This window comes from Biomphalaria glabrata, chromosome 2 (assembly GCF_947242115.1).
Source record: "Biomphalaria glabrata chromosome 2, xgBioGlab47.1, whole genome shotgun sequence".
NCBI lineage: Eukaryota > Metazoa > Mollusca > Gastropoda > Planorbidae > Biomphalaria > Biomphalaria glabrata.
The window spans coordinates 35,604,065-35,616,376 of record NC_074712.1 but is presented as its reverse complement, the minus strand read 5'-3'; positions in this window follow the sequence as shown (position 1 = coordinate 35,616,376).

Here is a 12,312-nt window from a genome sequence, read left to right as displayed (position 1 = left end):
ATGTAAAGTTCATTTGTTTTTGTGGCCTACGGTTAACGAGGGTATCATGTAGCCAGCACAACGACCAACCGCCTTTACTTTTTGCCAACTAATGTCAGGTACCCATTAGTCAAGAAAGGTTACAAATTTCTACCAGTGGCTTGGGCTCCATTAATAAAGTGTGAATAGTCATCTGCCGAAATTGAAAAACATTAAATGTGGCTCAACAAAGATGGCTAAGACAGATTTTAGGAGTCAGTCATAGAGATCGGGTCTAAATCAAAAAAATCATATGCCGAACTGGGAGTCGAATCCTTAGAAAGGTTGTGACAGAACGTCGCAAGTTCTCCGACAAAATGAATTTAGCAAAATAACAGCTTGCCGGAAAATGCGCCGAGTGGCGCGAGAGGGTCTAAGTCAGAAAAAATAGCACATTAGGTTTTTGAAATAAAACTTTTTAATAGCAAGATAATGCACTGTAGATACCTCAGAATATGCATTTTGTTGGCTTTCAATACCAGAAATAGTGCTCGGAGGCGGGGCTTCGCTCCGCGCTAGGGGAGCGCTGAGAGCTCCGCCAGACCCCCTTGCTGGCAAGGGGAGTCTACAATAAACGTCTTCCATATGTATATAAACTATCTATCATGGGCGTAACCATATTTTTTTCGGGGGGGGGGGGGGTTGGGGGGGTGACTTTTTTATATGTATTTATGTGTGTGTGTGTGTGTGTGTGTACATAATCTTTATTACATTCTGACCCTTCATTCTTTCGGAAGACGTTTATTGTGCTCTAGAATAGGTTCTTCCATTACTAGCAAAGGGGTCTGGGGGAGCGCTAGGAGCTCCCCCAGCGCGGGGCAAAGCCCCGCCAACAAGCACTATTTCTGATATTGAAAACCAACAAAATGCATATTCTGAGGTATCTACAGTGCATTTTCCTGCTATTAAAATGTTCTATTTAAAAAACCTAATGTGCTATTCTTACTGACTTAGACCCTCCCTCGTCGTTCGGCGCATTTGCCGTCAAGCTGTTTCCATAAAATTGTGGACTCACCGCCATTTAGAGCAAGGGGGTCTGGGGGCGCGCCAGGAGCTCCCCAGCGCGGGGCGAAGCCCCACCGCCAAGCACTATTTCTGATATTGAAAACCAACAAAATGCATATTCTGAGGTATCTACAGTCCATTTTAATGCTATTAAAAAGTTTTATTTTAAAAACCTAATGTGCTATTCTTACTGACTTAGACTCTCCCACGCCGTTCGGAGCATTGGACGTCAAGCAGTTTCCATAAAAATCTGTCATTGGTAATGTCTGAAGCCTCTTCCCACCTACCATGAGGACCTCCATGAATGAGTGGCGTAAAGTTGTACTAGGTTATCATTGCAACTCTTCTTATGCGTAATTCATTTTGTCGGAGAACATGTCCCGCAAACTTCATGCGTCGTTCTCTCACAATCTTACTAAGGGGTCGACTCCCAGTTCGGCATAGGATTTCCTTGATTTAGATCCGATCTCTATAACTGACTCCTAAAATCTGTCTTAGCCATCTTTGTTGAGCTATATTTAGTGTTTTTCGATTTCGGTAGATGACTATTCACTGCAGTTTATTAATGGAGCCCTGCCACATGTAAAAATGTGTAACCTCTCTTGAATACGCTCTTGGAATTAAGTGACTGTAGTTTGCATTTAGATTTTATATCGAAAAGAGAAGTTTTATCGTCAAAATCTTTTGTTGGGGGTTTTCCACCTCAAAATGCTCTGTAGGGGGATCTTAGACTCAAAACCATCTGGAGGGGTTTTAAACTTTAAAAAAAAAGCCATCTGTAGAATAAACTCAAAACCCGCGATTGGCTTGGCTACGCTCAAATAATTTTAGTGTGTAATTTGCTTTTTTTTTATATTGAAGATGTATTTTTAGCACCAAACCCCTCTGAATGGGGGTTTAAACTCAAAACCCCTTTCGGCAACGCTCATAGCATTTTGAGTGCGTAATTTGCTTTTTTTCTTACACTGAAGATGACGGGGGGTTTAAACTCAAAAACCCTTTGACTACGCTCATAGATTTTAGAGTGAGTAATTTTCTTTTATTTATATTGAAGAGGTACTTTTTAGCTTTAAAATCCACTGGAGGGGAGTTTAAACTCAAAACCCCATAGACTACACTAATAACATTTTAGGGTATAATTTGCTTTTTTTTTTATTATTAAAAAGAGGTATTTTTTACAAGTGGGGTTTAAAATCAAAGCTGAGTCAAAACCCATTTAGCTACGCTCATAACATTTTGAGTGCGTAATTAGCTTTTTTTTTATATTAAAGAGGGGGTTTATCGTAAATTTTAGACGGGGTTTTAAAATCAAAATCTTCCTTAACTGTGCTCTTGGAATTAGGGGATTTTCGTTTGCATTTTTTTTGTTTTGTTTTATAGAAGAGGGGGAGTTAACTGCAAAAAACCCAGGTAGGGGGTTTAAAACTCAAAACCCTTGGTAGGGGGTTTTAAACTCAAAACCCCTGGTAGGGTTTTTAAACTCGAACCGCTCTGGTAGGGGTTTTAAACTCGAACCCCCCTGGTAGGGGTTTTTAAATTCGAACCCCCCAGGTAGGGGTTTTTAAACTCCAACCCCCCTAGTAGGGGGTTTTAAACTCAAAACCCTTTTGGTTGTGCTAGGGCAAGTGATAGTTTAGTATTAAAATCTCACCTAAAATAAACAAAATCAAAGCAAAAAATCAGTCACTAAATTCCGACTCCCCCCCCCCCCAAGGGGGGGATTTCATTTCGGGGGGGGGGGGGTTGAACCCCCAAGAACACCCCCCCCACCTGGCTACGCCCATGCTATCTATATTATAAAGTAGAATGTGAGGTGTATGTATGTATGTGACTTATAGACATCAAAACCGCTTGACCAATCTTGATAAAACTTGGCAGGAATGTTTCTTGGGTACAAACTTAGACCGTAGTGTATGTATTGTAGCCCTAAAACAAACTTAAGACCTTAAAAAAAAATAAAGTTGTCCGACTCTATTACAGCTATAGTATTTTATGAATCTAGGCCATGTCTACAATGTTGACATGAGAAAAGATCGAAAGGATTTAGACCTAGATCTAATTTTAAGAAATACACTTTGCGCAGATGACACATGAAAATGCAAAAGAAGATCCATTGATTTCATTATATAATAAAATTAACCTTCAATTTTGTGTTTCAAAAGCATATTTTACATAAATTAGTTCCTTATTTCTGAGACTACAAATTTCCAGACGAACATTCTTTCATTAGACAATACCGTAATGAATCGCATACTAAAAATTAATTCGTTTAATTGTTTACTTTATAATCCCATCCCTACTAGATCTAAAACTCTAATTCAACTCTAAGATGATAAAACTTCTCTTCGCACAGATAGTTTTATACTTAAAAACATGAAAATACTAATTATAGTCCATTCATTTCATATTTTGATCAAATTAACATTCAAATTTGGTTTTCCAAAGCATTTTTAAGAGACTACATTCGTTTACGAAAGCTGCGAAGCCGAGTTGAGATAGGCCTAGATCTATATTCATTGATGAATCGCGTACTAAAAATTATTTCGTTTAATTGTTCACTTTATAATCCCATTCATTTAACAAAGCTATCGCTCTTTTCGTTTTTAATAGATATGAATGTATCGGCTTCGGGTAAACCCATTTTCGCAAAACTAATTTTATTTTCGTATCGAAAGAGAAAAAACTTGAAAGGATCATTAGCTAAGTTTAACATACATCTAAATCCAATACACTAGTTTAGTAAACACAAACTTTGACCCCAGGCCGCGGGTAATGTCAGGCTAGAAAAGTACAAAGTAAGGCGTATGTATGTATGTGACTTATAGACATCAAAACCGCTTGACCAATCTTGATAAAACTTGGCAGGAATGTTTCTTGGGTACAAACTTAGACCGTAGTGTATGTATTGTAGCCCTAAAACAAACTTAAGACCCTAAAAAAAATAAAGTTGTCCGACTCTATTACAGCTGTAGTATTTTATGGATCTAGGCCATGTCTACAATGTTGACATTAGAAAAGATCGAAAGGATTTAGACCTAGATCTAATTTTAAGAAATACACTTTGCGCAGATAGTTTTTTACTTTGACAAATGAAAATACAAAAGTACATCCATTGATTTCATTATATAATAGAATTAACCTTCAATTTTGTGTTTCAAAAGCATTTTTTACATAAATTAGTTCCTTACATCTGTGACTACAGATTTTCTGACGAACATTCTTTCATTAGACAATACCGTAATGAATCGCGTACTAAATATTAATTCGTTTAATTGTTTACTTTATAATCCCATCCCTAGATCTAAAACTCTAATTCAACTCTAAGATGATAAAACTTCTCTTCGCACAGATAGTTTTATACTTTAACATGAACATACTAATTATACATGGGCGTAGCCAGGAATTTTTTTCGGGGGGGGGGGGTTGGGGGGGGGTGAATCCCCCCCTGACCCCCCCCCCCCCCCCCCCGCGAAAAAAAATATATGTATTTATGTGTGTGTGTGTGTGTATATAATCTTTATTACATTCTGACCCTTCATTCTTTCGGAAGACGTTTATTGTGCCCTAGAATAGGTTCTTCCATGAGTTTGTGGAAAATATATTCCCCGACATTACTAGCAAAGTGATCTGGGGGAGCGCTAGGTGCTCCCCAGCGCGGGGAGAAGCCCCGCCGCCAAGCACTATTTCTGATATTGAAAACCAACAAAATGCATATTCTGAGGTATCTACAGTGCATTTTCCTGCTATTAAAAAGTTCTATTTCAAAAACTAATGTGCTATTCTTACTGACTTAGACCCTCCCTCGTCGTTCGGCGCATTTGCCATCAAGCTGTTTTCATAAAATTGTAGACTCCCCGCCATTATTAGCAAGGGGTCTGGGGAGCGCTAGGAGCTCCCCAGCGCGGGGCGAAGCCCCGTCCCAAGCACTATTTCTGGTATTGAAAGCCAACAAAATGCATATTCTGAGGTATCTACACTGCATTTTCCTGCTATTAAAAAGTTTTATTTCAAAAACCTAATGTGCTATTCTTACTGACTTAGACACTACCTCGCCGTTCGGAGCATTTGACGTCAAGCTGTTTCCATAAAAATCTGTCACTGGTAATGTCTGAAGCCTCTTCCCACCTACCATGAGGACCTCCATGAATGAGTGGCGTCAAGTTGTACTAGGATATCATTGCAACTCTTCTTATGCGTAATACATTTTGTCAGAGAACATGTCCCGCAAACCTCATGCGTCGTTCTCTCACAATCTTAGTAAGGGGTCGACTCCCAGTTCGGCATAAGATTTCCTTGATTTAGACCCGATCTCTATAACTGACTCCTAAAATCTGTCTTAGCCATCTTTGTTGAGCTACATTTAGTGTTTTTCGATTTCGGTAGATGACTATTCACTGCAGTTTATTAATGGAGCCCTGCCACTGGTAAAAATGTGTAACCTCTCTTGATTACTCTCTTGGAATTAAGTGACTGTAGTTTGCTTTAGATTTTATATCGAAAAGAGAAGTTTTATCGTCAAAATCTTCTGCTGGGGGGTTTCCACCTCAAAATGCTCTGTATGGGGACCTTAGACTCAAAACCATCTGGAGGGGTTTTAAACTTTAAAAAAAAAAGCCATCTGGCTTGGCTACGCTTAAATAATTTTAGTGTGTAATTTGCTTTTTTTTATATTGGAGATGTATTTTTAGCATCAAACCCCTCTAAATGGGGGTTTAAACTCAAAACCCTTTCGGCAACGCTCATAGCATTTTGAGTGCGTAATTTGCTTTTTTTCTTACACTGAAGATGTATTTTTTATCCTCAAACCCCCCTGGCGGGGGGTTTAAACTCAAAACCCCTTTGTCTACGCTCATAGATTTTAGAGTGAGTAATTTTCTTTTATTTATATTGAAGAGGTACTTTTTTAGCTTTAAACTCCACTGGAGGGGAGTTTAAACTCAAAACCCCTTAGACTACACTCATAACATTTTTAGTGTATAATTTGCTTTGTTTTTATTATTAAAGAGGTATTTTTTACCTTCAAACCCCGCTGAAGTGGGGTTTAAACTCAAAACTGAGTCAAAACCCATTTGGCTACGCTCATAACATTTTGAGTGCGTAATTAGCTTTTTTTTTATATTAAAGAGGGGGTTTATCGTAAATTTTAGACGGGGTTTTAAAATCAAAATCTTCCTTAACTGTGCTCTTGGAATTAGGGGATTTTAGTTTGCATTTTTTGTTGTTTTGTTTTATAGAAGAGGGGGAGTTAACTGCAAAAACCCCAGGTAGGGGGTTTAAAACTCAAAACCCCTGGTAGGGGGTTTTAAACTCAAACCCCTAGTAGGGGGTTTTAAACTCGAACCCCTCTGGTAGGGGTTTTTAAACTCGAACCCCCCCTGGTAGGGGGTTTTCAAACTCAAAACCCCCCTGGTAGGGGGTTTTTAAACTCAAAACCCCCTGGTAGGGGTTTTTAAACTCAAAACCTTTTTGGTTGTGCTGGGGCAAGTGATGGTTTAGTATTAAAATCTCACCTAAAATAAACAAAATCAAAGCAAAAAATCAATCACTAAATTCCCACTCCCCCCCCCTTTCGGGGGGGGGGGATTTCATTTCGGGGGGGGGGGTTGAACACCCCCCCCCCTGGCTACGCCCATGTAATTATAGTCCATTCATTTCATATTTTGATCAAAAATACATTCATATTTGTTTTTTGAATTTTTTAAGAGACTACATTCGTTTACTAAAGCTGCGAAGCCGAGTTGAGATAGGCCTAGATCAGGGGTCGGCAAGCTACGGCTCGCGAGCCACATGCGGCTCTTTGGATGTAAAGCTGCGGCTCTTTCGTTCCATACGCAAATAATATTTATTTTATCGAATTTTTTTTTTCAAAAAGTTCTGAATCGTTTAACGAGGATTAGGCACTGATTCTATCTTTTTCAGCCACTTGTACTCGCCTTTCACCACACCCCTCCCCCATTACACGCGTCGTCACTGTAATCAGTCCGTCGGAAGCTCTTGAATGACGCCGTCGTCTGATGCTTCTATGTACGCTTTAATTCGCTTTTGGCTGTGACGTATAGTTTATTGTTTCAGGTAAATGAGTTAGAAGCGAATTATCTTCTCAACGTTAGAATTTAAGCAATCTACCTTGGGTACCAGTACGTACAGTGGCGTAACTAAGGGGGGGATGGGGGGAGAATTTTAAAATCCCCCCGGGCCCCCACCTAGGGGGGGCCCCCAAATGGGTGTCCGAAATAAATTTGTAAATACATAAATTAATATATTTGATTGACAAATAGTGTCAACGGGTGTCTTTTTTTGCAACATTTATGGATTAAATTTATCACAAAGACTAGATCTAGGTCTATCAGTACGTTGACTTTGTTGACATTTTAAAAATATTTTTTCCCACAGAGATCAAATTTTTTTTTAAACATTAGTCCTATATTTTAAACTTTGTTGCTACGAATAAAACTGCATGATATACATTGAATTCCAGGTATCTTGTTACCTTTACAAATAATAGAGCTAAATGGCGAGTATTATATGGCTACACTAATTAACCTTGAAGCAAAATTTACAGAATCGAGTATAACAGATCTAAAAGTTATTCTTAATAATGCTAAAATTGTCCATTATTCGGGTTTGGCGTCTATAATTTCAGAATTATACTTCACACTCGAGTTATTACCCCTTTATTCATCTTTCCTCAATCCAATGGAAACTCTCTTTTTATTTACATCTAATCCTTTTGCGTTCGCACAAAACATAAACAAAAAATAATGACGTAATATCATACAATATTAACACATCCTTCCTTTTGAAGTTATTATCACGCCCTTCCTTTTAAAGTTCTTAAGAGTGATATCTACTAGCAGGGCCGGCCCTAGCATTTGCGGGGCCCTATGCGAAACGGATCGCGCGGGGCCTAGTCTGGGTAGGGATAAGCATAATGTCAAAATTTTTTTTTTTAATTAGAAAATAGGCCTACTTTCGTCTTTGTAATAAATTTTTATCAAATGAAAGCTCGCAATACCGAATACCACTAACTCAGGCCACTTCCATTACGTCATGTGAGAGATCATTCTCAAAGCTCAAGTTTATCAAACACTATTTCCGGAGCACAATGACGCAAGAAAGGCTTATCATGGTTTTAATGTCAGTGAAGTTACAAATACTAGAAAGTATCGATGTAGTTGATGTTATAGATGTCTTTGCTGCACAGAATGCACGACGTGAAGCGATATCAATTTAGATTTGTCACTTGTGCAATATTTAACTAATAAACAACGGTATTATTCATTAAGAGTCTTGATGATTACTTTTTGTTAAGTTTACTGATATACTGAACTATTTTTTTTTAGTGGCTTATTTATTTTTGCGTACATTATCTCATGTCATATGTCTAATGTCAAAATGCAAGGGGCCCCAAAGAGGTCAATCCCCCCGGGCCCCCAAATCCCTAGTTACGCCTCTGAGTACGTACCACTAGAACTTGCACAAAAAGGCAAACCATTTACATATGGTATGTCAAAGACTGCTTTATACGTGTATCTGGAAAACATTTTCATGATTTCGAAAAAAAAAACTTGAAAAAAAATCAAAGCTAAAACAGTACAAGATAGAATAGCTAATATGTCTTTAAATGTAACATATTTGCAGGTGGAAGATATTCAATATTCTTCTGTCTTATCACTTGCTATAGATGAATTGGCAACATAAAAGACAGCATAAGTTGATCCTTTTGTCATGTATGTCTTCCCAAGTTCCAAAAGAAGAACTTGGATTGCTACCGCTCTGGAGACAAACTAGAGGGGATGATAGAGCGTATGCCGAGCAAAAATACCTTGAAGACATTAAAATCGTTTAAATAACAACTGATTGAGCCAGACAGGAAAAAATAAAGGAGCAACTACGATTCTTCGAAGCAAAATAAATTGCGAAATTCTTACGTTTCACTGAATAATACATCAAGAAGCGCTTTTTGACCAAATGAATCAGGCCGAAATAGTTGAGGTCATAAGTTCGGTAGTCAAGATTGTTATTAGCATCTTGTCAAAAGCACTTAACCATCGTCAGTTTAAAGAATTCTTAAGCGAAATGGAAACTTTGTATTCCGATCTCCTTCACAATAAAGTGTGATGGCTTTCCAAAGGTAAGATGTTGAAACGTTTTGGCTTGTGCTTGAATGAATAAAATACATTCCTAAATTTAAAAAAAAGATATTTATCACCCTGAATTAGAGAACAGCAAAAGGTTGCAAAATTTTTAACTTTACATAACAGCGAAATTAAATGAGCTGAATGTTAAACCACAAGGAAATGGAAACCCAGCCGATGGTAGAAGGTAGAAGATTAGGCTTCTTTAAAAAAAAAAAATTTTGCAGAATAGCGGTAATTTACTTTTTTATTAAATGTCTAAAGAAATATCGCGATAATATCAATACAACTGTTGAAATTGATACTGGATTTCTAGAAATGCCATGGATTGAAAGAAAAACTTTGTGGAGTTGAAAATTTAAAGAGTTGAAAAGCAAGTTGGAAGAGTTGAAAGTCCATAAATGCATGTACAAAAAAATGAAAATTTAGAGTCGTGTTTAAAACTAAAAACAACAAGTTATGAGCCAAATGTATCCAAACTTTCTAAAACCAAAGCCATCGCTCCCATTGAATTTGTTTGCTTAATTGCTTGTTATTGAAGTACAAGTTAGTGTTGCAAATAAATGATTAACTGCTGTATTTGCTACCAACGCATACTACATAATGATCCGATAATGCCATATATATATATATATATATAAAATATATATATATATAAATATATATATATATATATATATATATATATATATATATATATATATATATATTATCTACTTTTGCTGTGAAAACACTACTTAGGCCTATACATGAATAAATAAATAAATATTTTGTCTTATGAAAAGATTCTTTTTTTTTTCCATAAAAAAAATAGTTATGTGAGTACTACGTATTGTTGGCAAGAAAAAAAAAAAAACGTTGTGGCTCTTTAAAATTTAAAAATTTTGTAAATTGTAATTTTTGGCTCTTCCGACTCAAAAGGTTGCCGCCCCCTGGCCTAGATCTATATTCATTCATAAATCGTTTACTAAAAATTATTTCGTTTAATGGACCTGATTCACCAATCGTAAACAAACAACATTTAGCCACGTGGTGCTCTATCTCTTCTATATAATTTACGATCTCATGTTTAATTCATGATGGTTGTCACGTGACAGTTTTTTCCGTTGTTTTTATCAATAAGATCTCGTGACTAAATGTTGTTTGTTTACGATTGGTGAATGAGGTCCATTGTTCACTTTATAATCCCATTCATTTAACAAAGCTATCGCTCTTTTCGTTTTTAATAGAATATCAGGTGACCGAGCCTCGCTCGGATGAATAATTTGTTAAGGAAGGATATATACCCGAAGTCATTTTGAGAATATTTTTGTACCAGGTGGCCGAACCTCGCTCTGTTAAATAATTTCGGAAGGTTATATACCCGAAGTCATTTTGGGAATATTCTTGTAATTACGAAAATGAACGATCGGATAAAGACTACTAATCTGAAGAGTTGTTTTAGTGTTCTGTTAGTTCTAATTGTAGGCCTAATTGTACATGTCGATTAAATTTAAAGTCCTCCTACAGTCTAGACAAACTACAGCTCACGTCCGTCTTATAGTTTTACAATCCATCTTTTGCGTAAAACTATTGTAGGCTTACTATTATTGTCTTGGAAGAAAGTCTTTGCAATGTAACTTCTCTACGTTATAGGGTAAAACATGCACTTAGTGACAAAGTAAAATGGCGCATTTTTTCTTATTAGACTTAAATCATGGCATTAGTTTTCTAAAGAAACGTTTCCGTGGGGCACCTCTGTTACGCCAAACAATATGCTCGTTACCCATACGGGTTACGTGCCCTGCCCAGCCTGACTGTCGGACTATAGGAAGTTCATACCGGCTTTTGCCATCCATCCATCCTAGTGGTGCTATGGCCTGCTTTTACACATCCATCCATTCAGATCTCTCCTGGCCCTAACTCCAAGCTTTTTACCGAGGTTTATAGTTAAATCAAAAGAGGCTGCAGTGTACGCAAACTCGTTGACCGCTAGATGGATATCATGTTTAGTGTGAGCAAGTAAGGCGTAGAGAAGTTGTGTTATGACCATTTCCTTTGTTTTGGTACAGGAGAGCTAGACACTGAAGCATGAACACATGGTAATAATTCACCAGCAAAATAATAATAATAATAAGGCTTGTCTTAGAGTCCGAAAATTAATAATAAGGCTTGTCTTAGAGTCCGAAAATTAATGAGGATTGCAGCTGTGACCTACATATCTTGCCACATCCAGGGCAAGCATAACCATTGTCCGCGATGCTCGATTAAGATTTTCTTTTAGCGTCTGCGTCTGTCATCGGCAGCAAATTTTCTTTTGGTCTCAAATGTGTATCCGCGGCCTTTGTATAGAGGGAATTCTTAAAGTCCGACAGTTACGCTGGACAGAGCAGTATCCTGTATGGGAGACGAATCTCAGACGAACGCATGCCAAAGGCAGTCTTTTTTGGTGAGCTAAAAAGTGGTCGACGTAACACCGAAACCCTTAAAAGACCAGTTTAGGCGCCAACTTGCCTTAGCTGACATAGAAGAGAGCACATGGTTGCATGCAACCTCAGAACGAGACAGCTGGAGGTCACCAGCAAAATAAACAACAAAGTAAAAGGTATCTACACCGCTCTACACAATTAAAGTGTAAACAACTTATTAAGCACTTAAAACACAATAACTAATCATATATCGGCACATTTAATTTCATTACTTTTCCTTCATAGTTCTATAATAAATCAATCTACAGTAAGATGGTGCGCAAATGTTTAATTAGGTCTATTGATCCTTTAAAACTCGTTATTGTTTGCAAAGACATATTTTAGTATACTGCGGTAAGCCTAGTGACGTAAACAGCGTTTTTCCCGTTTACGTCATGGAAAATTTTCATTCATAAAACATTCTAGCCAAAATTAATTTTTCGATAATGAGGCATTTTCAAACTGATATAACGGTCGACCTCGAGTTTTCCCGATGCGGCCAATGAGTTGAGAATTTTTTTCTCACTAATATGCACATACCTTGAAATTTTAAAGAAAATCGTTAGAGCCGTTTTCGAAATAAAATTTATATATATATATAAATATAAATATATCCTATACATACATACATACAAGAATTGCTCGCTTAAGAGTATAGGATATGAATGTATCGGCTTCGGGTAAACCCATTTTTCGCAAAACTA